Source organism: Molothrus aeneus, chromosome 1 (genome assembly GCF_037042795.1).
Source record: "Molothrus aeneus isolate 106 chromosome 1, BPBGC_Maene_1.0, whole genome shotgun sequence".
In the NCBI taxonomy this organism is placed as follows: Eukaryota; Metazoa; Chordata; class Aves; order Passeriformes; family Icteridae; genus Molothrus; species Molothrus aeneus.
The window spans coordinates 76698043-76720925 of record NC_089646.1 but is presented as its reverse complement, the minus strand read 5'-3'; the positions used below and the strand labels follow the sequence as shown (position 1 = coordinate 76720925).

The 22883-nt window shown below is 36.8% G+C and overlaps 1 protein-coding gene across 2 annotated transcripts in view; it reads right to left on the bottom strand.

Moving 5' to 3' along the window:
• CDH18 (cadherin 18) overlaps positions 1-2229 on the bottom strand; it is a 490995-nt gene extending 488766 nt beyond the window's left edge. For both annotated transcript variants that reach the window (XM_066559563.1, XM_066559523.1), the window contains exon 1: positions 1996-2229. The gene's annotated coding sequence lies outside the window, so the exon portion shown is untranslated. The remainder of the gene's footprint in view (positions 1-1995) is intronic.
• Positions 2230-22883: the final 20654 nt, after the last annotated feature.

Sequence of the window (22883 nt, the reverse complement as noted above, 5' to 3'; positions counted from 1 at the left end):
AAAGGACTTCTTTTGCTAGTCAAACTGCACATGAAATATACCGAGGCAGGCCTTGAGCTTTGTAAGAATACAAAGTGAATTAGACATTCAATTATCTTAGCTCTTTATAAAATACTGTCTATGCTCGGTAAATCTAGCTTTCAATACCCATGTCTTTGTCTCAGTGTTACAATTTGCAGTCAGATAATTAAAATATAAAGGGTTTCCTTCCATTATTTATGGTCAGATACTGCACTCCGACTCCATAGTCAATGTAGGGAGTGCTCACCTTTGGCAGTATTTTATGGAGTAAAATACCACACAATAAAGCAATGGTGGCAAAATGTGCCCCCAAGAGAATGTCTGGCTACCTGGAAAGAGTTTCAGAGGAAACATCAAAATTGCTGACATTTGTGTATATAAGAAATTACATAAACCCTATTCATGTAGATGATACAAGGTATTAAAATAGCACCAGTGCTATAGTTTAAGTAAGCCTTTAGTTTGGGGTCATCAGTTTAGTTCCTGTTTTGCCAATGCTTATTCATATGATACATTATAGCAGACAAAACTTTCTCTTAAGCATTGTGTATTTTTATCCTTGTGGTCACTTAGATAACCCTTGAAATAATTTTTAGTTTGTAAAAAATCCTTACATATCGAAGGTCCTCAATTCTTATATGTCTTTTAAGAATGATAAATAATCATTTTGACAACTCCACTTCTCATTTGGGTTTTTGAGAAGACATTAATTATTTCAGTATGGTGTTTTATGGAAATTTATTAAAAATTTCTTGGTAAAGGAAGTGAAGAAAGTGTTTTTGTGTAGTTGTGATTCTTTAGTCATTGGATAAATTGGATTGCACATAGGTCCACCTCCTAGCAGCAAGACCTTGCTATAGGCGGTTTCCTAACTGGCCAAAGCATTGGAACACTGTACTTGGCTGGGTCAAAGTTTACTTAAATGCTTGCATAAATAGATTGATGCCTCTACTTCACCCAGAGGGAATAATCACAATATCTGGCATACGAAAATCTCTGCAGTATGGAACAAGGAGCAGAGTGCACAAACTGATGAGGAAGGTGGTGCATGTTGTCACAGCTGGAAGCAATGTGCTGCTAATGAAGGAGCTGTCTTAGCGTTATGCTCCTGTGGCCTGTAAACACCCAGTCAATCAACTTCCTGACATACTTCAAATCCAAAAGCTGGGTTATTTCAGATATAGTCTATCACCTTCAAAATCACAGCAATCTATCAGAACCTATCACCTATGACAGCAAAACCACTTAAAACACAGCTGAAGGAAATAAATAGAAACTTTATATGGAGCTCTGCAGTTAGGAGACAGTAGAGTCAATGTCATAGCAAAACAGGCAATCAGTCCATGGGATGGCTGCTTCAAACATACAGTACAGTGTAACAGAACATCCTAGGTTTCATATTTCAAGTCATAAGCCTTGATCTTTGCTTTGCAGGCAGAATGATAGCAATGAGTACTATAAAGATAAAAAATGGCAGTCTAATGATAAATTATTTAAGGCTGACCATATTTGCTCAGCAGTGGCATGTTTGCAGTGAAAAGACAGATACTATTTCAAACTGCTGACAAGCACTGAGAAATCCTTCAGGTAAATTCTCTCTCTACCTGGCATCACAATATGTACACTAATGGATCAATAATATGGGAGAGCTTGTGTGCCATTATTACTCCAGACTGTTTAGCATGTGTGGGACAAGTTACATTAAAACATCATCCAAGTAGTTAGAAATGATCTTTTCTGTTTCATTCCATTCACCTTAAGGGTTAAGCATGATAAATGCAATGCACAAACCATGTCCTGTGAATTGTCTTTAGGGGTACATAACAATTGTTACATACAGTCTGCAAGTGAAAGAAATACAAGTGCAAAAATGCATTCTGAGAATAAATGCCAAAGCTTGTATTTAACATGCAAGATACAAAAAGAATAATTCCTTTCTTATCTGCTCAGAAAAGCAAATGATATTATCCTTACCTGGAAGATCAAACTCTGTACATCATCAATAATATGTGAGGTAAGGGGAGAGAATGAATTTTTGTCTTCCGTAATAAGCCTTTCTTCAGAGAAGCAGAACATGAGAGATGTAATTGTAAGTGAAACGAACTATTCCAAGATCCAGTCTGTCATCAGTTGCACTGGCTTAGAGCTGGCATCCTCTTGCAAATGAAAAAAGGGTAGCTCAGCAAGTTCTCCACTGAAGGAGCTCAGTATCAGTGTTATCAGGCACCAGCTGTCACACACTGATGCTACAGTGGGTACGGTCTCCCTCTATTGCACGCTTTCTCTCGCTTGCTCTCCCTCTCTCTCACCCTGACGTTCACTCAGCTCTGAATCTGAGCTCCTTCTGCTGCTGTATAATCAATCTAGCCTGTCTCAATCTAATAGGCCTCTCTTTAACCAGCCAATCAATAGCACAGATTCCGCTGCTGCTCCCCAGGGTCTTTACCAGGAGCAGTACAAACAATAAGAGTTTGGCCAGCAGTTTAACTAAGTATTTTTTCTTTATTTTATCTCTGTTAAAGAAAAATTGTTTAGGAGAGCCCAGATCCAAAGCTATCTTTCTCTGTGTTTTTCATGATAGTTATATAAACATGCACATTGCATGCAGTAGCATTCTGAACACTTTAAAATTTTTACCCATTTTACATGTTTTAGAATGCATATTTAAAAAGAAAGAAAATAAACACACACTCCCCCCATGGTGCAGTCTAGAAATGAATCTGCATGCCGAGCCTCAGGCTTTGTGGTCTGAAAAACCCAGTTGTGTGTTTTGCAACTGGAATTGTTTATGGCAATTGTGGAAATTTAACATAAACTAAGAATCAGGAGAATTGGGCTTCACAGACTGTGTTCTTAACCCCTGTCAGCTTGAACTAACTTCATCCTACACTATCTGTGTTTCACCTCGTGTGTCTTGTAGGAGGTTATGTGGGTTTTGTTCTTTGTTTGTTTGGGGGTTTTGTTTATTTCTTTGTTTGCTTGGAGGTTTGTTGTTGTTTGGGGTCTTTTTTTAAGAATTTGTATGGAAACATCATAAATTCAGATACAGGAGGTGAAGATATAGTATCTATTCAGCAGATTCACATGGGACTGCTAGAATAGTGGTCAGAGTTAACTGATAGCAGCAAATATCTGCAGTATGCTACAAGCATGCCTTATCTTACTCTGCATTTTACTCCCCACATACGCAAGATGTACACTATCACAAAATTTCAGGAAGGATATTGTGCAAAGTAAGTATTTTTATGCAATAGACTTGCATGCTTTTTCCATTTTTTAAAATTTAATTTTATTTCATAATTCAGGGACACTAAATCATCAGGACTTGATTTAAGGCCCACTCACTCAGGTTGCAGGTGAAAATTATGAACCAAATCTCATGCTCAAGCAAACTGTGGGAGAGTACCAACCATCCTCTGAAGTCCAGAAGGTAGGTTACATCAGTCACAGGTGTTTCTGCATGGCAGAACATTGACACTATTGTGTCACAAAAACATGAGTTCAATGCATTCAGTGATTTTCCAGAGAACATACTGTCCCATCTTTGCTGGTTCCCTCATATATGATTCTTGCAGAAATTCATCTGAATGTGGAAACAAAATGACAGCTTTGACTTTCTACCTTTTCAGTGTTTGGATTATCCATCAGTCTTAGGATCTCTCAATAGTTTTATTGCATTAGGACTTTGTCACTCTGGTCCTGTCCTGAGAACAGAAACTTGCAATCCTGATGTTTATTCCGTGGCTAAAATTGCCTCCTTAGAGAGCTAGCATACTAGCTAGCGTACTTACCGAAGTACGAACACTGTAGCCTAACATCAGAGTCTGGCTTAAGCATAAGGAGGTAAATGTACTCATAATTAAATAAGATTTTCTTGTGACGACCTTGTTGATAGGCATTTCCACTTAACTCATGGGATTTCTTGTACAATCTTTCAGGAATGGTCAAAAAGGGTTTCTCCTTTCCAGTCCCTTTATCAAAAAATCTCTTACTAAACTCATATCAGGTAGTTTCTGCCTTATATAACCTACCTAGCAGACTATCCAGACTTCTTTGATAAACAAAAACTGGTGCTATTAAGTCATCAATTTTCTGTAAGTGTCTTGAATTACTAGTCAAAGACTGAAGAGGAAAAACAGCAAGAAGAAAGAGACCAGCTATTAAACTGGAGTTTGCAATAGAAGAAGGGAATATATGGTGCTCATAAACAATAAGAGGTATCTCTAAGCCCATTCAGAGAAATGGAGCTACCAGGAAAAAATTCCATTTATTCTGAGTGTTTACACAAGAGTGTGTGTAGGGTAATGTGATGACAGAAAATATCAATACATTTATGCACTTGAATCTCTTTCAATGCACATACCAAAAAAAAAAAAAAAAGGAAACAACCAATGAAGTCGTATTATTCACATCAAGTTCAACTCATCCATTCTTCATGTGAAATATCACAGTATCAACTAACAATCTCTGATTTCCCAGATGCATATGGAATACCTCATTAATTGCAGCCTACAAAACACATTTAACAGATGTCTCAAGTGTTTTGAGTGCTCTGGATCAGCTAAGTGATTTTCATGGAAAAGATTGACATGAGAAAATAAAATGAAGATCAATAGAATTGTATGAATGTAGATGTGGTGGTGAAAGTGTGAGAGTCTGTACAGGCCTGCAGGATGAAAAAGGGACAAATAGGGTGTTCTGCCCTTGAAGGGAGGGTAGGAACAGGGAAGTGTAGGACAGGACTAAGTTTTTTGTGGGTCTCAGAGAAAAAGGTCCAATAACACATGGTGTAATGAAATAGCTGTTTAAATAGGAGATTATGAAGAAGACTATAGATCCTTGCATTCCTTGAGTCCTGACAACCCTTCTTTCATACAGCACAGACCAAAGGCAGACTTTCCTACAGCATCATGTGCCAATTCCATTCATTGAGAGGTCCTTTTTTCCCTTCCATGTTGGTGAACCCTTTATTTTGCATAACAAAGAGAGCCACATACCATCTCCTGATATTTTGTAATAATATCTCTGTCTGTCCTAACACTCACCTGCACAGCAAAAACTGATGGGGGAGATGCCAACAGGGGACAATCCCTTAAAACAGCTGCTCACATTAGCATTAGGGCTGCTCAAGCTCTAATCCTGGGGCCCAACAGATTATCCAGAGCCACTGTGTACAATGCAGTGTTATCCACAGGGCTCCCAATACAGATGGGAGGAGCACTGTTGCATGTATTGGAGTAGGAGCTCACTTTCCAAGTGAGCTGATATTCTTCTTTCTGACTCCGTTCTGCAGCTAATCAAATCTACTGCATGCAAACCAAACAGCAATTATATGTGAGCTAGGTACTATTGCAAAATTGTGCATTGTGCAGTTTGATATTTTAGTGTCTGGTTTTTGTTTTCAGGCAAAGGCAGGATTGTCAGGGTCACATTTTTAGAGGATGACTGGGAATCTCAGCAACTGGACTTTTATATAAATAATAAATTAATGATTTAAAAACTATTTACTGAAATAATAATTGCATTTTAAGAATACAAATGTTATCACAGAGTTGTCCAAAGGTAACTTTAGATTCTACATAGCTCTGTGGAACTTTCATTTATACTGAATGTATGTGGAAATATCTCTTTGGCCTTCATGTATGTTGTGAAGTATGATAAATTGTTTCAAGAATGAATTGATTCAACATATCACATCATGATGATTCTAGAACTGCACTTATTTATTTTCAGTGGATAAAAGAAATGGTTGTTATCTAGTTAATATATGTTTAATACTGAAGGGATTCATGTTGAGAAGCGTGTGAAACATTGAGCTAAACAATGTCAAAGTACCCAAAAAAAAAAGGCACACTTTATAAACTTTATTAAGAAGCTCTGGGCATCCATCTGGTTTTCATTTTATTTTGCTTGTTCTGGGGAAAAGTAAGAAGCAATTATGTCATAGAACACTTCTATTTGCAATCACCATCTTATCAAGTATAATTCTGTATGAGAAATTGTTTTTTCACTATTTCAGATTCAACTAACAAGAGGAAATAAATGTGGTTCCTACAGCATGATTCCAAAAATAATCAAGGTAGTTCTTCTCTATCCAATGATCAAAGGAAAGTCAGAATATTGAATATGCAGCTTCACGAGACTGCATCTAGTGAACATCTAATAACAAGTAGCAGATTTGCCTATAAATAGAGATGCCTTTGATAAATTCCCTCAAAGAAAATAAAAAGTCAGGATTCAATATTTTGCACCTTTCACAGGAAAGAATTAAACGGGCTTCCTAGACTGCACATAAACACTGATTCTATTGATTCTATTGCTGAGTGCAGCATTCAGGTTTCAAGTTCTGCCAAGCTTTAACACATTCTTAAAGTTCTCAGGCTACTCACAGGCTGGAAATTAGGCACTGCATATTCAGCTATTCAATGTAGAAACCTAAAGTATTGTTAATTTTTACTGATGCTTAAGAAAAGTCTTTTTCTGACAGTAGAGGGAAAAAATACTTGTTTCAAATTCTCAAATGTAAAGGTACAAGTGCTGAAAGACAAATAAGATAATGATGCTTAATTGTTTGTGTTCTTTATAGTATTTGTCATTATTCCTCAGTGATGCCAAGCAATAGGACAAGAGACGACGGGCAGAAACTAATGAAACCTGAACATGAGGAAAAACTTCTTTATTGTGAGAGTGATCGAGCACTGGAACAGGTTGCCCTGAGAGGTTGTAGACTCTCTCAAAGTAGAGATATTCAAGAACTCTCTGGACACAATCCTGTGCCATGTGCTCTAGGACAACCTTGCCTGAGCAGGGAGGTTGGATCAGATGACCTACTGTGGTCCTTTTCTTCATAGAATAGGAAACTGTTACAATTTAATTAGATTCTTTTTTTTCTATTTTAAGATATAGAAGCTAGTATTTAAGTTTTAGAGATACTCAATTTGGTTTTGGTAAATGTGCTGGTGAATTAGAGAAGGTAAATATCCATTTATTAAAGACTGACTTCAGCCATGAAAGTTATGTATATCAACATGATATAATGTAATGCATGTCCATAAATCACAATATACCTTATTTTCTATCTGAATGCTTTAGTGAACTTCAGGGTGAGCATTGTTATAAAAGTGCAAACTAATTTAAATGAAATTTTTTGCAGTCATCACTGTTAATATTTATAATATCATTGTTTTCTTGGTCAGACAAATAATTCACTAAAATATGATGCAAAACTAAGTATGTAACATTTCTAGGACTGTATTTGCCTTCTCTGTGTAAAGGTCATCCATTCCATATTTTTGAACACTTCTCTGGGAATTTACCAGACCTACTTTAAATTGATGTCTCTCTATGATCTATTTAAGACAACAGAAATTGATCTTTTTCACAGAATTCAGAATCTTCAAAGGGCCTCACTGATGTTAGTGAATGAAATGGGCTGTGCTATTCTCAAAGCCTGCTGAAATGGAAAAGCCCATAACCAAACACCTAGGGGTTTTTCTTCCTCAGCAAACATCTAAATTTTTTTCTTCCTCTGAGCATCATATCCACATCTAATCTACTTCTTCGAATGTTTGTAATAATTTCTGAATGTTGCATAAGCATTGTTTGGAAGAGTTAGCCTAGGTCAAGACTTTCTTAGACATTTAAAATACAGGCAATTGTTAAATTCACCCATGTAAAAACTCCCGAGTCCCAGCACAATAGAATTAAATTTCTCTGAGCTTTACAGTAAAACACAGAAAAAATAATTACTGTATTTAAAAATAAAAGGATCTTCATGAAAATTTACAGTTGCTGTAGGGCCTGTAGCTTCAGAAATTAAATATTGCATGGAGACCTAATTCTCATTGGAAGTAGTTTCTGTTCCCTAAAACACTGATAATAGTGAAGTCAGAAAGTGACTTATATATAGAGAGAGTGACCTTTATAAATTACTAGGATACATTAAATCTCCCAGTACAACCTTCAGCCACTGACTGAAGTTTTCAGCATGACAAATGATTTTTATTTCTTACTTTTTTTTCAAGTTCAGAATGTTGTTAAAGGGCAAGAATTAAATGCTCTCTCTTCACGTCAGTCTTTGTCCCATCTCTTGGTGTCCCATGCCCATATTTTGGAGCCTCCTAGGGGTCCACTTCTCTGGGCTCTCTTGAGCTATCTTGTATCATCCTGACTTGATCAAAAATACCTAAGTCTAAACAAAATAACTATTTGAGGATACTATGCCTATAAAACTAAGCTTGCCCTATAAAAAGGTAAGTCAAAGAAGTTATCTGGGGAAGGAAAAAATTCTGCAGTAGTTAACCTAATTAAAACAAAGCTGATGTTCAAAGTCACACAAACCTAAGTTCTGAGGAGCAACAGGTTGTTATAAAATCTGAGACCTGCCTCTAGCAATAGCCACAGTATATGATGGGACTGCCAATTACATAATTTTTCTCACAACCCATATTCTGTAGTTTTATTGTTCTTGATACTGAAGTTTTCCAAAATATAGGCAAATTAAATGTGCTGTTATTGTATACAAGACCAGCTCCCCAGTGCAAGAGACACACAGTGAAAGACCTTTGCCTAACACAAAGTATCATGCAGCAACCTCAGAAAATTGTAAACTTCTGACCCTTAATTTTCACTAAGGATCAAAAGATGGAAGGTCTTTCAGTAGCATTTTGCTAAGTAACATTGTCCTGCAAGTCTTAAATGGACCAAGCTGGGAAAAAATTGAAAGGACAAATGCAATAGTACAAATGTTGAGTTTGCCAGGAATTTTGAATGTTGCTTTTCCTGAAGTAGTATTCACTATTGGACTGTGTCCTATGTCATCTTGAGTCATTGATGACCTTTGCCTGCACACACTCAATTCTCCCCTATTATGGGCTGTGCTGTCAAAGAAGATTTGTGTATTTTTAATTATTAAATTCTTGTTATTTGGAGCTTGATAAGAACTATTATTTTGTTTTGAGTAGTGTATTATGTACATTTTCATACCTTTTCACAACAAATTCTTAAAAGCAATGTGTTTATCGACTGCGTGGCTGTCAGTGTTCAACTTTTTCTGTTTTTAAAAAGTATATCATAGTTTCTTCTTGGTAATGTACACATTAAATTTCAGAAGAAAATCTCTATGGAGGAAAATTATTTAAATTTCCTTATCTTTTATAATCATTAGTGGCACTGCAGTAATGGTAGTCAAAATGCTATGCACTGTACAATGCATAGAACAGTCTAAATGATGATTTTAAGTTGAAAATGTACATACTGCACAAGGAGGACCAAAATGTAATTAGTGTTATAGCACAAATAATATCTCTCCCTGTGCTTCTGTGAAGTATTTATTGTAATTTGTCATTGAATTAGGCCCACAGAATGTTGCCTATGTGCATCAAAAAAAGAGATGCCTTAAAAGTTTTTTTTTGTTGCGCTTTCAAATTCTGGAAAACAGGCCTATCAAAAAGACTTAACTTTAGCCTGTGATATTCCTGTCATCCAATATTTAAAATCACAATATCCAAATATTTATCTATTGAACAATGCAGACAATAGAAAATGCTCCAGGCACAAAGAGCAAGAGAAGATGATAAAACACAGCTAACACTCAGAACTGAGCTCCATATTATGTCATCAATTTGAATAGGATATATTATTTTTCCAGTGTATGTCAAATAAAATTTAGAGGAGCTAAATAGAAAATATAAACCAATTTAATTCTTTAAAACAGATTTTGAGTTTATTTCTCTTGCTTGCACAGAGAAAGCCCAGGGAAACATTACCCTGAATTGCTTACTGTTGAAGTCAGGGTTCAACATGTGAATGCCACACTAGTAGTGAAGCAAAAAGATAATGTGCACCGAGTCTCAGTGTATTTCCTAGTGCAGAAAATTATGTGTCCTGTTTAGCAGACAAGGCTCTAAATGGCACGAGAGAAACTTATCCTCTGTCATGCTTCATTGCAAGTACTCACTGATTTTTTTACTTCTTGGAGTCATATTCATAATCTTTCAGATTTAAGGCAGTTTAAGTTTTCCTCAGAAGTTCATAGGCAAAAAAACACCAAAACTAAAACAAATAAAAAACCATAACCAAAACAAATTAAAAAAACAAGAAAAACTCCAAAAAAACCATAGCATGCCGGTCATCTTTAAAATAGAACCGCCTGCCAAATAGAGTAGAAACTACCTAGCAAAGAGGTCAGATGATAATATATTTCAATATATTTGCAAATACTTATTTTAATGTACTTAATACAGAGAAACAAATGTAAGTTTGCAAATACATCTAAACCACATCCAGTGATTGCTGTCATTGAACCTGAAATACAATTAAGAGTAGTGAGAACAAGGTTAACAGAAATTTGATTAACAGAATAATTTTCAATCTTAATTAGTCATCATGTATATTTATTGTCAAAAATACCTATTTTTACATAATCAGGAATATTCAGCACAAGATTAACAACTGCCCATCAAGAAAGTTGATTGAAGTTTGGTAGAGTTTCTGGGCTGCCTAGATGTCTCTCCAGGGTCTTAACCCTACTCAGTTATGATGGATTTAGATTTTGATATAAAGAGAGATACAAATGCTTCTTCTTGTGCAGTGAAGGGCAGACTAGCAATTAACCCAAATGAGTAATAGGGAATAAATAAAAATGGAAGAGCAGCGTAAAATATGTCAAGTTCTCTATTTCTTCCTTGGAGACAAAGAAAACAACTAAACTTGCTTGTATTTGGTTTTGAGTCTGTCTCATCAAATTCTGCTCAGCTGTCTACATTTTGCTCTCAGAAGGTTAGAATATGTTTTCTTGGAGAGTTCTCTCCTTGACTGAAGAATCATTACCTTAATGGGAATTCCTATGTTATGTGTCAGGATCTGGAGTTCACTTCCCTCCTTCTGTGAATTTAGCTGACTGCCAGGCTGACATGTAGAAAGAGCTGCTGTGGAGCTCTGGAAGAAGCCTCAGCAGATGTTCCCTTCCACCACCTTTGCTTGGGACCTGCTGCAAGATCTCCTGTAAGCTGCACTGCACCTTCTCTGCTTCAGATGCTTTTATGCCTCCCTGATCCTATTCTGAAGGCTTGATTTACTTTTAAATCTTGAGCTTTTCTTCTTACTTTGATCTTACTGAGTGATTGCTAATCCTGCATATTGTCTCAGAATCATTTTCCTTGCTTGGGCACTGTGGACTGTGTCCATGTTGGTGTGGTCACTGTCCTGCTGATTGTGAGAGGGTTCTCTGTGCCTGGCTCACCTTGCTTTGAAGATCAGTCCCTTCCTATTGCTCTGTGACAGATAGTTCAGGTGGGAGACAGGAACAAAGACATCAGCTTAAAAACTGCAGAGCTGAGCCCCCATTGAGGTTTTTTTTGGCTTTTTGCAATAACTTTAATCATCAAGCTGACCCTGAGTCTGTTGCAGTGTGATGCCCTCTGTGTGCCAACCTTTCCCCCTCCCCCTTTTGCCCTCCTGCTAAGAGCTGTCCATCAATCTTAACATTCCAGCAAGGGCGTCGTGTGGTTGGCAGAAGTTCAAAAGATGCCCCTCAGGTCCGGGCTCGTTGGCCTGTCCAAGCGTCTATATCCCTTGAGCCTTCCCCTCCTCCCACCTGGTTGGTGCCTCACCTGTCCCTTCCCCTCCCCCTGTCCCCGGGGCTTAAAAAGGACGCGAGACCATGAGGCTGGGTTCTATTTTGGGAGCTGTTTCAGAGGTCTGCCATGCTGAAATAAAACTCTGGATTAAGACTCTACGATAGAACCTGCTCCTTTTCTCTTCACCGTCGCCTGAACCTTTTCCACCAGAGGTAAACTGAGTTCCTACTTTGCCTGGATTTGTTCTGAGTGCCTAACTGCAGCATCCAGCTGGCTAAAGGTATCTCTGGGGTGAAAACACCACAGCTGCAGCCTTTGGTCCAGCAGCGAGGGCCAGATGAAGCCAGGCACCCCACACCCGGAAACATCGGGATTAATATTCTATATGAGTCCAGCAAGGTAATCTTGCTGAAGGGGCAAGTGCACTTCTGGACCTGGCAGTATGTCACCCCATCTTTTCACTGGAGACAGTAGCAAACAAATACTCTGTTTAAAATTATTTTTAAGTTTCTTTCTTTTTTTTCCCAAAATTTATTTTTTTTATTTTCAACTTTCCTTACAGTTACAAAGGGCGTATTGTTTGCTATCTGATTTTTTATTTCTTTTTCTTCATGGAGACTGGTAAAAGGTTTTTTCTGTTCTCCTAGTCAAGGTAATCTTAAAGGTATTAAAGGTTCCATCCTTGGTGAGGTTTATTTTGGTTTGTTACTTTGGTTTGTTGCGTTTGGGTTTTAGGTTTTGCTCCCAAAATGAGAAAAGCAAGGAATAAAATTACTGTAATAGCCTTATCATCTCTTTATTTCATTCTTCTCCCTCTCCACCTCTCCAAGGCTCATCCTCTGCAGGCAGAGTTGTCCCATCTCTTTCAGTCTCTCATGCAGCCCTTTAACAATTTTTATGGTCCCTTACCAGACACACTCCAGTGTGTCCATGTTTTTTTTCATACTGTGAAGTCCAGGAATGGACCCAGAACTCTAGGTGTGACCTTATCAGTAAACTGGAACAGTCACCTCCCCTTGACCAGCTGACAGTACTCATGTAGTACAGTTCCAAATGCTGTTGACCTTCTTGCTACTGGAAACATCACTGGAGCATGTTAAATTTATCATCTTCCTGGATCCCGATGTTATTTTCTTCAAGGCTGATTTCCAGCCTATTGTCCTCCAGCCCGTACTGCTGCAGAGTCTGAATTGCCCATCTGAATGGCAGCACAACCATGGTGCATGAACAGCTCCCTAAAGTTTTGAATCATCCATAGACTTGATCATCACCCAGGTCATGAATAATGATCTTTAACTTATTGTCCCCTTTATTAGTCCCTGAGCCACACTGTCTCTTCTAACCTAATCCCTGCAAGCTTTGAAAATGTCTTTATATTTATCCTAACTCATGTCCCTGCCTCCATATATGCTTAATTTTTACATTTGTGTTTTGTTGAGACCCCCTTGTTTGTAAACATAGGCATATCGTTTATATGATTGTGAAGGTAAAATCTTGGCCTGCCAATTCTGTCTTGTGTTTATTTTTTGTGTCTCCTCTGATGGAGATGGTACTTATAGTAGAGGGGTATTTGACAGTGCTGAAATGCATTTTATCCTAGGGTGAAGCAGTTGATCCCTGGGCAAGAAGCGATGTAGTTATTTGGAATTCATTGAGAAGGATATAGTGCAAAACATTAATTTACTACTTTGCCTGGAGTTTGGAGATAAAAAGTCAGTGCCTTAACATTAAAAAAGGCTTAGCAAGCTTCAGGGGGAATGGGGGAAAGAATGCTTGAGGTTCACTTGCAAGAACATCTTTTCTAAATTGTGATTCTGCAGGACTGCATAGAAAAGGGCTGTTAAGTCACTCTGACTGATAACCTGGTCTGTTAGGGAAGGAAAGGACAAGTCTTTATCTGATATATGCTCAGTCTCACAGAATAGTCCTTTTTCCTTATTGCCAAAGGCAACTTAATGATTTCCCTTTTTCTTGTCTTACTGTAGGAAACAAACAACACATTTCTTGCCCTTCTCCCAGCTCTCTACTTAGATTTCAATATGATACACAAAATGTCTCCTATGTGAGGTCCATGACAGTACATTTTGGTTTTGTAAGGGACATGTTTCTTCATAATATTTTAATAAAATATGAAGCATTGCCAAAAGAAAGTAAAAAGGACACTTCAAAACTAACTTGTTTCTTCTTTTAGCTAAAGTGGTGATACTCTGCAATGCCTAGTATGGTTTAATGCAGATACAGTTGTGATATACAAAAATTGTCAGTAGGTCTGCACTGTGAAAGAATTATCAGACACAGTATGCCTGATGGCTACACTGTATTGTTCTCTGATTGTGTCCTGGAGTTCCTTGAACCATTTTTATCAAATGTTTCCCTGTGTTGTATCAGGTCATTTAATACTGAACCTCAAAATTAGAGAACACTGTCTCAGTTTAGAAACACATTTAGGAGAAGACACTCTGGAAGGAGTTGTCTCCTCTAAAAGGGTTCCACAATCCCTTTCCACCAATAGGAAATGAATACTAATAGTGAAAGTGAAAAAAAAAAAAACCCAAAATAGTTTATTAACAGAACGCCCACAAGGCAAGGGGCGAAAAAGTAATTAAATGCTAGATATTAAACTGTCAGATATTAAACCTAATAGCCATGCACACCGGAACAAAACCGCAGAATTCCAGGGATTAAAACTGGCTTATGCCATGTCGTGGAAGATGGCACCAGTGTCTCTTTCAGGGGAGAAAAAAACAAACAGGAGTTTCATGCAGCAGTTCGGGCAACAGATGAAAATCTGGTGGGTCTCTGGCATCAACCTCCTCTCCACAGCAGATGAAGCAGATGGGCTAGAACCTCTGGGTGTGCTTTTGCTCCCTGGCTTGTCTTTCCTGAGGTTTGGGGGTGGAATGGAGTGGTCCTTCTCCTGCTGATCCTGACTGACTCCTCACCTGCAGGTCCTGTTTTCTCTGGTCTTGGACTAACAAGCTCTTACCTCAAAAAATTGCAGAAGAATTACTGCTGGAAAGGAAAAAAAAAAAAAAAAAACCAGGAAAGAAATAAAACTTCTTGCCTGGGCTAACAAAACCAAGGAAAATCCAGACCGCACCACATCCCTGAAGCCTGGCGAGTGAGGTTTTGGGAAAGCCGCCAAAGAGCTTAAATCTCCCCTCTCCCCCAGCCACACCTAAAAGATACAGCAATCATTTTCAGGCATAAAGCAGAGAACCAGGTAATAGACTAAACATCATAAATCACCCCAAAACAAATACATAGACAAAGTTGACATCCACAAGTTCATAGGCCTTGAGGGGATGCATACACGACTGCAGAGAAAGCTGGTGGACATCACAGATGAGTGACAGTGGTCTTGCAATGTCACAGGCCAGCTTCCTCAGCACTCATAGCTGCACCCCATCAGGGTACATGGACTTATGTATATCAAATTTGCCTAAATATTCCCTGACATGATCTTCCACCAAGGCTACATCTTGGGGTTTGGGTGAGAAAGATGTATGAATTTCACCTTTTTTATATTTAAGTAATTTTGGCATCTTGGTTTTGGCTTTTTGGTTTTGTTTTTTTTTTTGGTTTTTTGGTTTTTCTTATGGATACACTTTAGATAAAGAAATTCTACCAGCAGCTGCTTCTTGTCTAAGTATTGGATGCAATATGCATGTGTTCTAACTTTCAAAGTAACCTCCAGAATCCTGAGAATTATTGGAAAAATTACAATATTTTCATCTCTTAAGGAAAATGCCTATTTACTTGAGAACCTGTGAAGACCAGGGTCAAAAACTCCAACATTGTAAAATCTACACTACAATTTCTCTTGAGTGTATGTCTTAAAAGAGAGCTGCATCTTTCAAGACAATTTCTCAAAGTCTTTCCACTATTTAAGTGTATTAAAACAAGATTGTTAGAGAAAGGATTCTGTTGCTGTTTACCATAAATGAAGAGGAAACAAGTATTACTGCATATTTACAAATTATGGTACTCTCTCTCTATACATTTGACAAAAATAGCATCACAGTACTATTGAAAATCCTTCACTGGCTTTCATGCTCCAGTGTTCATACAACTATTTTTATGCTGGTATCATTAGATCAGCATTTTCTCAGCTCAGTTTAGGCTAGTCAAAACTTGTCTTCCTTATTGTTCTTTACTGCAATAATTGCTTTCCCCTTTGGGTCATTTACTTTAGAGTCATGTCATATTGCTGACAACACAAAGCATGTATATAACAACATTCCAAGTGTTGTTTATTTATTTATTACATTGCATTCATGAACATTACTCTGCCTTACCATTGTGTTTTAATTGCTGAACAGTGTATTTTAAAGAATAAATAGGAGGTTTTTTTGCAGGATCTTTCCATGTGTTGTCACTGCCGTCTGTATTTCGCAAACATATGCAAACACTTCATATAAGAAAATTTATATTCTCCAGTCTACAGTTTAAAAAAATCCTATTTCTAAAATCAAAGAAAGCAACAAAAGTATAAAGTGCCAAAATGTATTAGAAGAGATGGGAAAAACTTGTGATTTAGTTTTTGCTTAGAAAAATCAAGAATACTTTACCTTTGAACACTGTCTTTCAAGGATTATTGAAAATATCAAAACCTGTTAGAAATAAAGATTAGATTTTTTTTAAATCTAAAATAACCTTCACACATTAGGAAGATACCAGTTCTTTACTGGAACAAGAGACTAAGTGAGGAAGAGGGAGGAAGAGAGCAGTTAATTTAAGAACAAAAAAAGAATTCTCTGTCTTCAATTTATACAATGAATGGGAAAAATAATCAGAAAGAAAGTAAAAGTTTCTGCTATTGAGATTATGAGAATTTTGTATAGTATTACACTAATGATAGTTTACAATAATTTGATTATGGTTAGGCAGATGGTGCTTCTAGTACCATGTGAAAGAACCACATGTTGTTCAGGTTGGGAAGGATAGAAATAATAACATACTTGTAAGGATATTTGAACTATTTCTGTGACTGTGTATCTTTGAAATTACTTAATATTTCCTGTATTCTCAGGAAAAAAAAAATCTGTAGAGAGTTCATCTTAAAATTGGATCAGAATAGCAGTCTTAGACCTGAGCCCTGTTAAATGTTTACTAAGTTCTTTACACATAAGGCAATAATATTGTTCCAGTTTTTTCAGAGGAGATGGAGATGAGACAGCAGCAGTGCACAAACTCAACTGCAGAATTCTATTCTTATAGAAAAAAAGGTTAATGCATTTTAATGTGTTTCTCTGGTAAATGGCACAGAAGTAGTGATAGGAATCTATCCTTTTTATTTTCTGAAAAATGTGAGACGTGGAATATTGACAAGGACTCTTGAAAAAAAGTGTCTATATGAGTGGTATGAGGAAAGAAAGAAAGGTGGAAAAGAACAGCAGTGAAAGATACTCTGAGAATTGTAAAAAATTTTGCAGAATCTTCCTAAGGTGTGGTTAGGATAGCAAGAATTTCTAAGGTTTTTTTAAGTTTCTTGAGGAGTTATTGGATGGTCGTAGTTCACATGTTTTTATCAGGCAATTTTTTGCACTATCTACTGCAGGAAGAGAGAGCAGCAGAGAGTCTGTAATGAAAAGACCTTGAGGATATCAAGAATTTGCTCTGAAAATAATAGACATAAAAGGCAGAGTGCTACTGACATTCCTCACTGGAGTAAATTGTCAAAGGACCAGACACTGTAGAAATTGTACATATCCTCAAAAGTAACAGCACCATCAGGATCAACAACTGGAGAGTTAGAAGTGTTCACAGGTTTTTAAGAAAAAGAACATGAATGGTTTTTGTTGTGGTTGTTCTTGTTTAAGAAAAACTTCAGCATGTTGAAGTTTTCCCAATGGCTTCTCTGAGAGAATGATGAACACTAGAGCAATGCTGATGTCTTCCAGTCTGAAAAGGAAGAGGCACTTGATATTTGAAAAGAGCATTCTTCTATATCAAGGAGAATAGAGAAATCACCCTTCATTCTTCCAAGAGAAAAAAAAAAAAAAAAAGGAATAAAGGATAAAAGTACAAATTTTCAGTTCAAAGTGAATGTTTGCAAGAATTACCATATAAACACATTTACTATTTTGTTGCCATATGGTCACTCTGTGTTTCTGGTGATTCTGGATTCTATGCTAAATTCAAATTCTCCCTCAGAAACATATAAAAAAATCAAATGTCATAACTCCCCAGAAAAATGTGAGATAAATTCTTAGTCACCTAACAGGGTGGGTTTATTTAATTTATCTATTCTGGAGCATATTACACTTTCATTTCCTGAACTATCACCTCTTCATTGGAATGAGTTTTTATTGTCCAGCTCTTCCTGACCATTAGATTAAATACTAACTGTTAGAAACAAAACACACTTTCACGATTGATCTCTTAGGCACCCTCTCATACGTAGTTCCATTCCAGGTAACTGAACTGTGGAAATCTAGGACTGCACAAATTCAAGAGTCATTACTTCATCATGTATTTTTCAGCAAGCAAAAAGTAACTCAGTTATAGAAGTGGGTTTGTTACAGGTTGTGCAGCAAAGCCCATCCAATAAAAATCTGACTTAGAAATTGGATTAACGCTGTGTAACCTGTTCTGAGGGTAATATTAAATGCAGGCTTATGTGAACTATGCAGTATAAATTGCTTTAATGTGACACTGGAACTGACCATCTCTCTCTGAATTACAGTTGTGGTTGAACCTTTTTACTTTTAAATTAATTATTTTAGTGACTCTGAACACAGGAAACATCTTTCACTTCATACTCTCTCGTAGAACTTGCTTCAGGAGCTTGGCAAAGAGGAGGGATTTTCAAAGCCTTTTAAATATATTGCGTACTTTCTAGATACAGTGTATCTTTTTCTTGGCTCATTTCAATTGGATTAGACTTCTCACAGTTCTTTGATGGGACAGTACTGACCCAAGAATGTATTGATAAAAATATTTTGATGTTGATTGATAGAACAGTGGAGCTGAAGAGAGAAGCAGATGACCTATTTTCATAAACAGACACTGGAACAGTTTCTCACATTCTTTGTTCAAGTGTTTCAGGAAAGGTATATGAAGTAGAAAATGGAGGCAATACAAGTTTTAAGTATTCATAACATATTTGTCCTTGAAAGGAGCCGGGCAGAGGTTCTGCAGTATAATGCTGGCTGAACCCCTGGGTACAGCGGCTGCACTGCAGAGAGGAGTGCAGCAACAGCAGAGCCTGTAAAAATAAACACATGTGAAGCCTAAACTGATGAATGCTCTAAAGATGACAGCAAATTTTATGTGGCAGATATAACCTTTGCCTTGAAGCTGTTCAAAAGAGGAATGTCTAGCAACATCACATGCCTTTGCAAGTTATTTGGAAGGCCAGAGATGGAAATACAGCAATTTAGATAAATTATTTTCTAGCTCGAATGAATGGTGGTAAAATGCATAATCAGTACATCCTCCTGAGACAAAATACGATCAGAACCCATTGAGACAACTAAAAGCTCTTTTCCTGTCAAATGAAAAACATTGACTTTGATTACAAGTGTTATTTTCATATTTGTATACTAAGTCATTAGTACTATTTAGCATTTTTTACTATTTGCTTTTGTCTGGATTCCCAAACACTGGAATGAAAGAATGGCCCTGGAACCCCTTTTTCCTGATAAAAAAAAAATCCACTGAGTGAGTGTGTGTAGTCTCTTCATCTGTTGTGTGATAAAAATTTCTGATAGAACAGTGGAAAGACACGTTTTCAAGAAGACATCAATTAAAAAGACACACCTTTTTTTTCTCAAATAATTATTAATTCCTTTTTTATTTTACCTTGTAGTATTGGTGCAGATTTAGTTTGCTATTTATCAGAGTTTTTTTACAAGACCAGAATAGAAAAGTAGAAAATTAAAATTTCTGTATGTTAATAGCACTTTAATTTTTTACTACTTCCCTCTCTAGCTGTCTGGATTTCAAGTTGCTACACCCCACAAATCAGAGTAGTATGCACTTTAAAGAAAATGTCTTTGAAACAGCAATTAATTTGTACAGCAGTAGGCCTTCCAAAAGACTAAATTACTCATACTAATAGATTTTAAAGGGGGTTTTATGTAATTGTTTTTGAGGGTTTTATTGAACTGTGAAAAATTTTTAAAGTTAGTCATAATTCTTCATTTTAACCAGAAAAACTTGCAGCAATTTGGCATCTCTATACCAGATATATCCAGATAACTTAAAGACTTTTAGGAATAATAGAAAAGGTATTTAGTTGCATGGATATGACTCCTGATTATTCTTTCCATCTTCTTGACAGAACTGAGTTTAAATATTGTTGATAATCTACTTGCCAATATGGTATGACGGCAAAAGACAAGGCCTGAAGAGGAAAAGGGACCAAAAAATTGCCACATTTATTGTAAGGAACTTGTGAGGGGTCTGTTACAAAATGTGGATACAAGCAGGAGTATGTCAAATTCAAATAGTCTCTTAAGATTACAACCTGAAAAATCTGAATCTAGTATTTTCTATAGTGATGCAAACCTAAGTATCTTATTTACTTTTCTTAGACTTTCAGTTCAGACTAGAATCCTTCAATACTCTTAATATCTTTCTCAATGTAAACTTTTTCTGCTTAACAGTGAGCATATGTCAGAATGATAGCATAAATTCAATGTGAATTTCTCTCTGTTTTTCTCTGTTTCTGGTAATTGAATGAACATTTTTGAATTTTAATGAACATCAGAATATCAACACAATAACCAGAGTGATTAATAAAAACAACTTTTAAGTAGATTTTAAAGAAATCACCAAACTTAAGAGTACTTCCAAAGTTATGACTATAAAATATAGGAGGTTTTATCTGGAAAAAAAATAGTAATAAATATAAAACTTTTTTTTTTTAAACTTACTTTTTATCAGACAACAGGAGCATCATAGGATTGGAAATGAGTCATTTTTTCAACTGAGAGAAAAAAATACCAACCATCATCCATTTTCTAGTTACAATCTGAAAATCTATAGTAATTTTTTAGACAGAGGAAGACGCCCTAAAATGTTAAAAATATGCTTTCAGATTTGAGGACTATAGTTTGAAATTTCAAGCAGTGGTTTTTGGTCAATAGCCTTTTCTACAAAAATTGCAATGGATTAAATTACTCTCTAAATTTAAAAGGGGAGATGGGCAAGGCCATCTTATTAATTTGTGGAAAACATTTATAAGACATCAATTTCACCAACAACAGATTTAAAATCTGGTCATGTAGTGTAGCATCATGCTCTGTGTTCAAGTTCACAGAGTTATTTCATTGTAGATGAAATAGAATTTTTTGTTGTTGTTATCAACTATCATCATGAAAAAAAATCTTGAACACATGATAATTGCAAAACTCAGGCTCTCTGCTTGCCAGCAAACTAAGAAATTTTTGTCCCTATGCTGAAGGCAGCCAGCAGTGTGCTGAGAAACTTCTGGAGGAGTATCTGCCAGGCTGGTGCTGTGACACTTCCCTGGGAAGCATGTTCCAGTTCCCTGTCACTCTCTGGGTGAAAAACCTTTTCCTGATATCTGACCTAAACCTCCCCTGATACAATGTCAGGCCCTTCCCTTGGTAACCACAGAGAAGAGATCTGTACCTTTGTACCTGCCTTTCCTCTTCCCTTCACAAGGAAATTGTAACTTCAATGAGGTCTGCCCTCAGTCTCCTCTTCTCCAGGCTCAACAGACCAAGTGACCTCAGTTGCTCCTCATACAGCTTCCCCTCAAGGCCTCTCACCTTTCTCATTGTCTTCCTTTGGACACTCTCTAATACTTTAATGTCATTTTTATATTGTGCAACCCAAAACTGCCCCCAGCACTCTGCCCCAGTGCAGAGCAGAGCAGGACAATCCTGTCTCTTGCCCAGCTGGTCATTCTGTGCCTAATGCCGTCCAGAACAGGGTTGGCCCTCCTGGCTGCCAGGGCCCTGCTGACTCATATTCAACTTGCCATGGACCAGGACCCCCAGGTCACTTTCCATGGCACTGATTTCCCCAGCTTCTCATTCCCCAGTCTGTACGTACATCCAGAGTTGCACCATCCCAGGTTCAGAATCCAGTACTTGTTTTTATTAAACTTCCTATAGTTGATGATTGCTCAGCCCTCTAGTTTGTCCAGGTCTCTCTACACAATCTCTCCACCCTCAAGGGAGTTTTTAGAAATATAGTATCATCAGCAAATTTAGTATAAAATTTAGTATAATTACTTATTATATAAACATTTGTTTTCTCTTTTAGTTTCTCTACCTCTTGAACTGCGGTTAGTCTATTCTTAATGCAGCAGAATAGTGACTAAAAAGTGTTTACAAGTTCCATTAAATGATGCTCACACTTTCTCATGGTTTGTTTTGGAGGATAAGTATGTCCAAGTGTTCTTTGTTTTCAGCTCCTTTTTTATGCCTGCTATTTGGAAGTCATGTTTCTGTTAGTGGATTAAAATACCTTCTCTTTAGTTGCACACCTCATTAAATTTATTTCCTTCTTCTCTCTACAGATCTCTTTCTCTCTACCTACTATTCAGTTTCTCATGGGGGAAAGCCAATTACTTACACTGAATATTGGCAGGATAAAAACTGTTTTCATACCCTCTGATTCTTTGTCTTTTATACTGACTTTTGAGTTCAAGAACACAGGGTCTTTTTTCATGTTTTAAGAGCATCAACTGATGAGCAGTCTGGCAGCTGCGTTGAAATCCTAACTGCATTAAAATCTATGTCAAATGCCTCTACAATTTAAAAGATGGCACAATTTCTCCAATATGTTGCAGAAGTATATGTCTTGTGAAAGGACACTGCATTATCCTTTGTTGTCCTGAGCATTACTCATGACTTCATCTGTTTCCAAAGAGTACTGCAATCTCCTAAATTCTATTCCCAAGTAAAATTCCTATAGTAGGAGATACAGTGTGCTATTGAATTTTAAATGCATGCTTATGGCATTTAATAACCTTATTTCAGGTCAAAATAAAGTATTCAAAACAATAATGGTTTACACAATACTTTACACATATTCCTGGTTTTATTGGAACTTATCAGATTATTTGTATCCTACAATATTCAGCTGATATCAATGTTTCCAGCAGCAAGAAAATATAGGGGAAAAATTTCAATGACACCACATATTATTGAGGTAAAGATATATGGGAGAACCTTCAGCTTTGCAGTCCTGCAGAACAGTGGCTCTACAGTTGGCCTTGAGTCATTAAAGGGAGGGGCATTCAGCCTCAAAATCTATGAAATTTCTTTCTTTACATGGATATGTTATACACAATATTTTTTG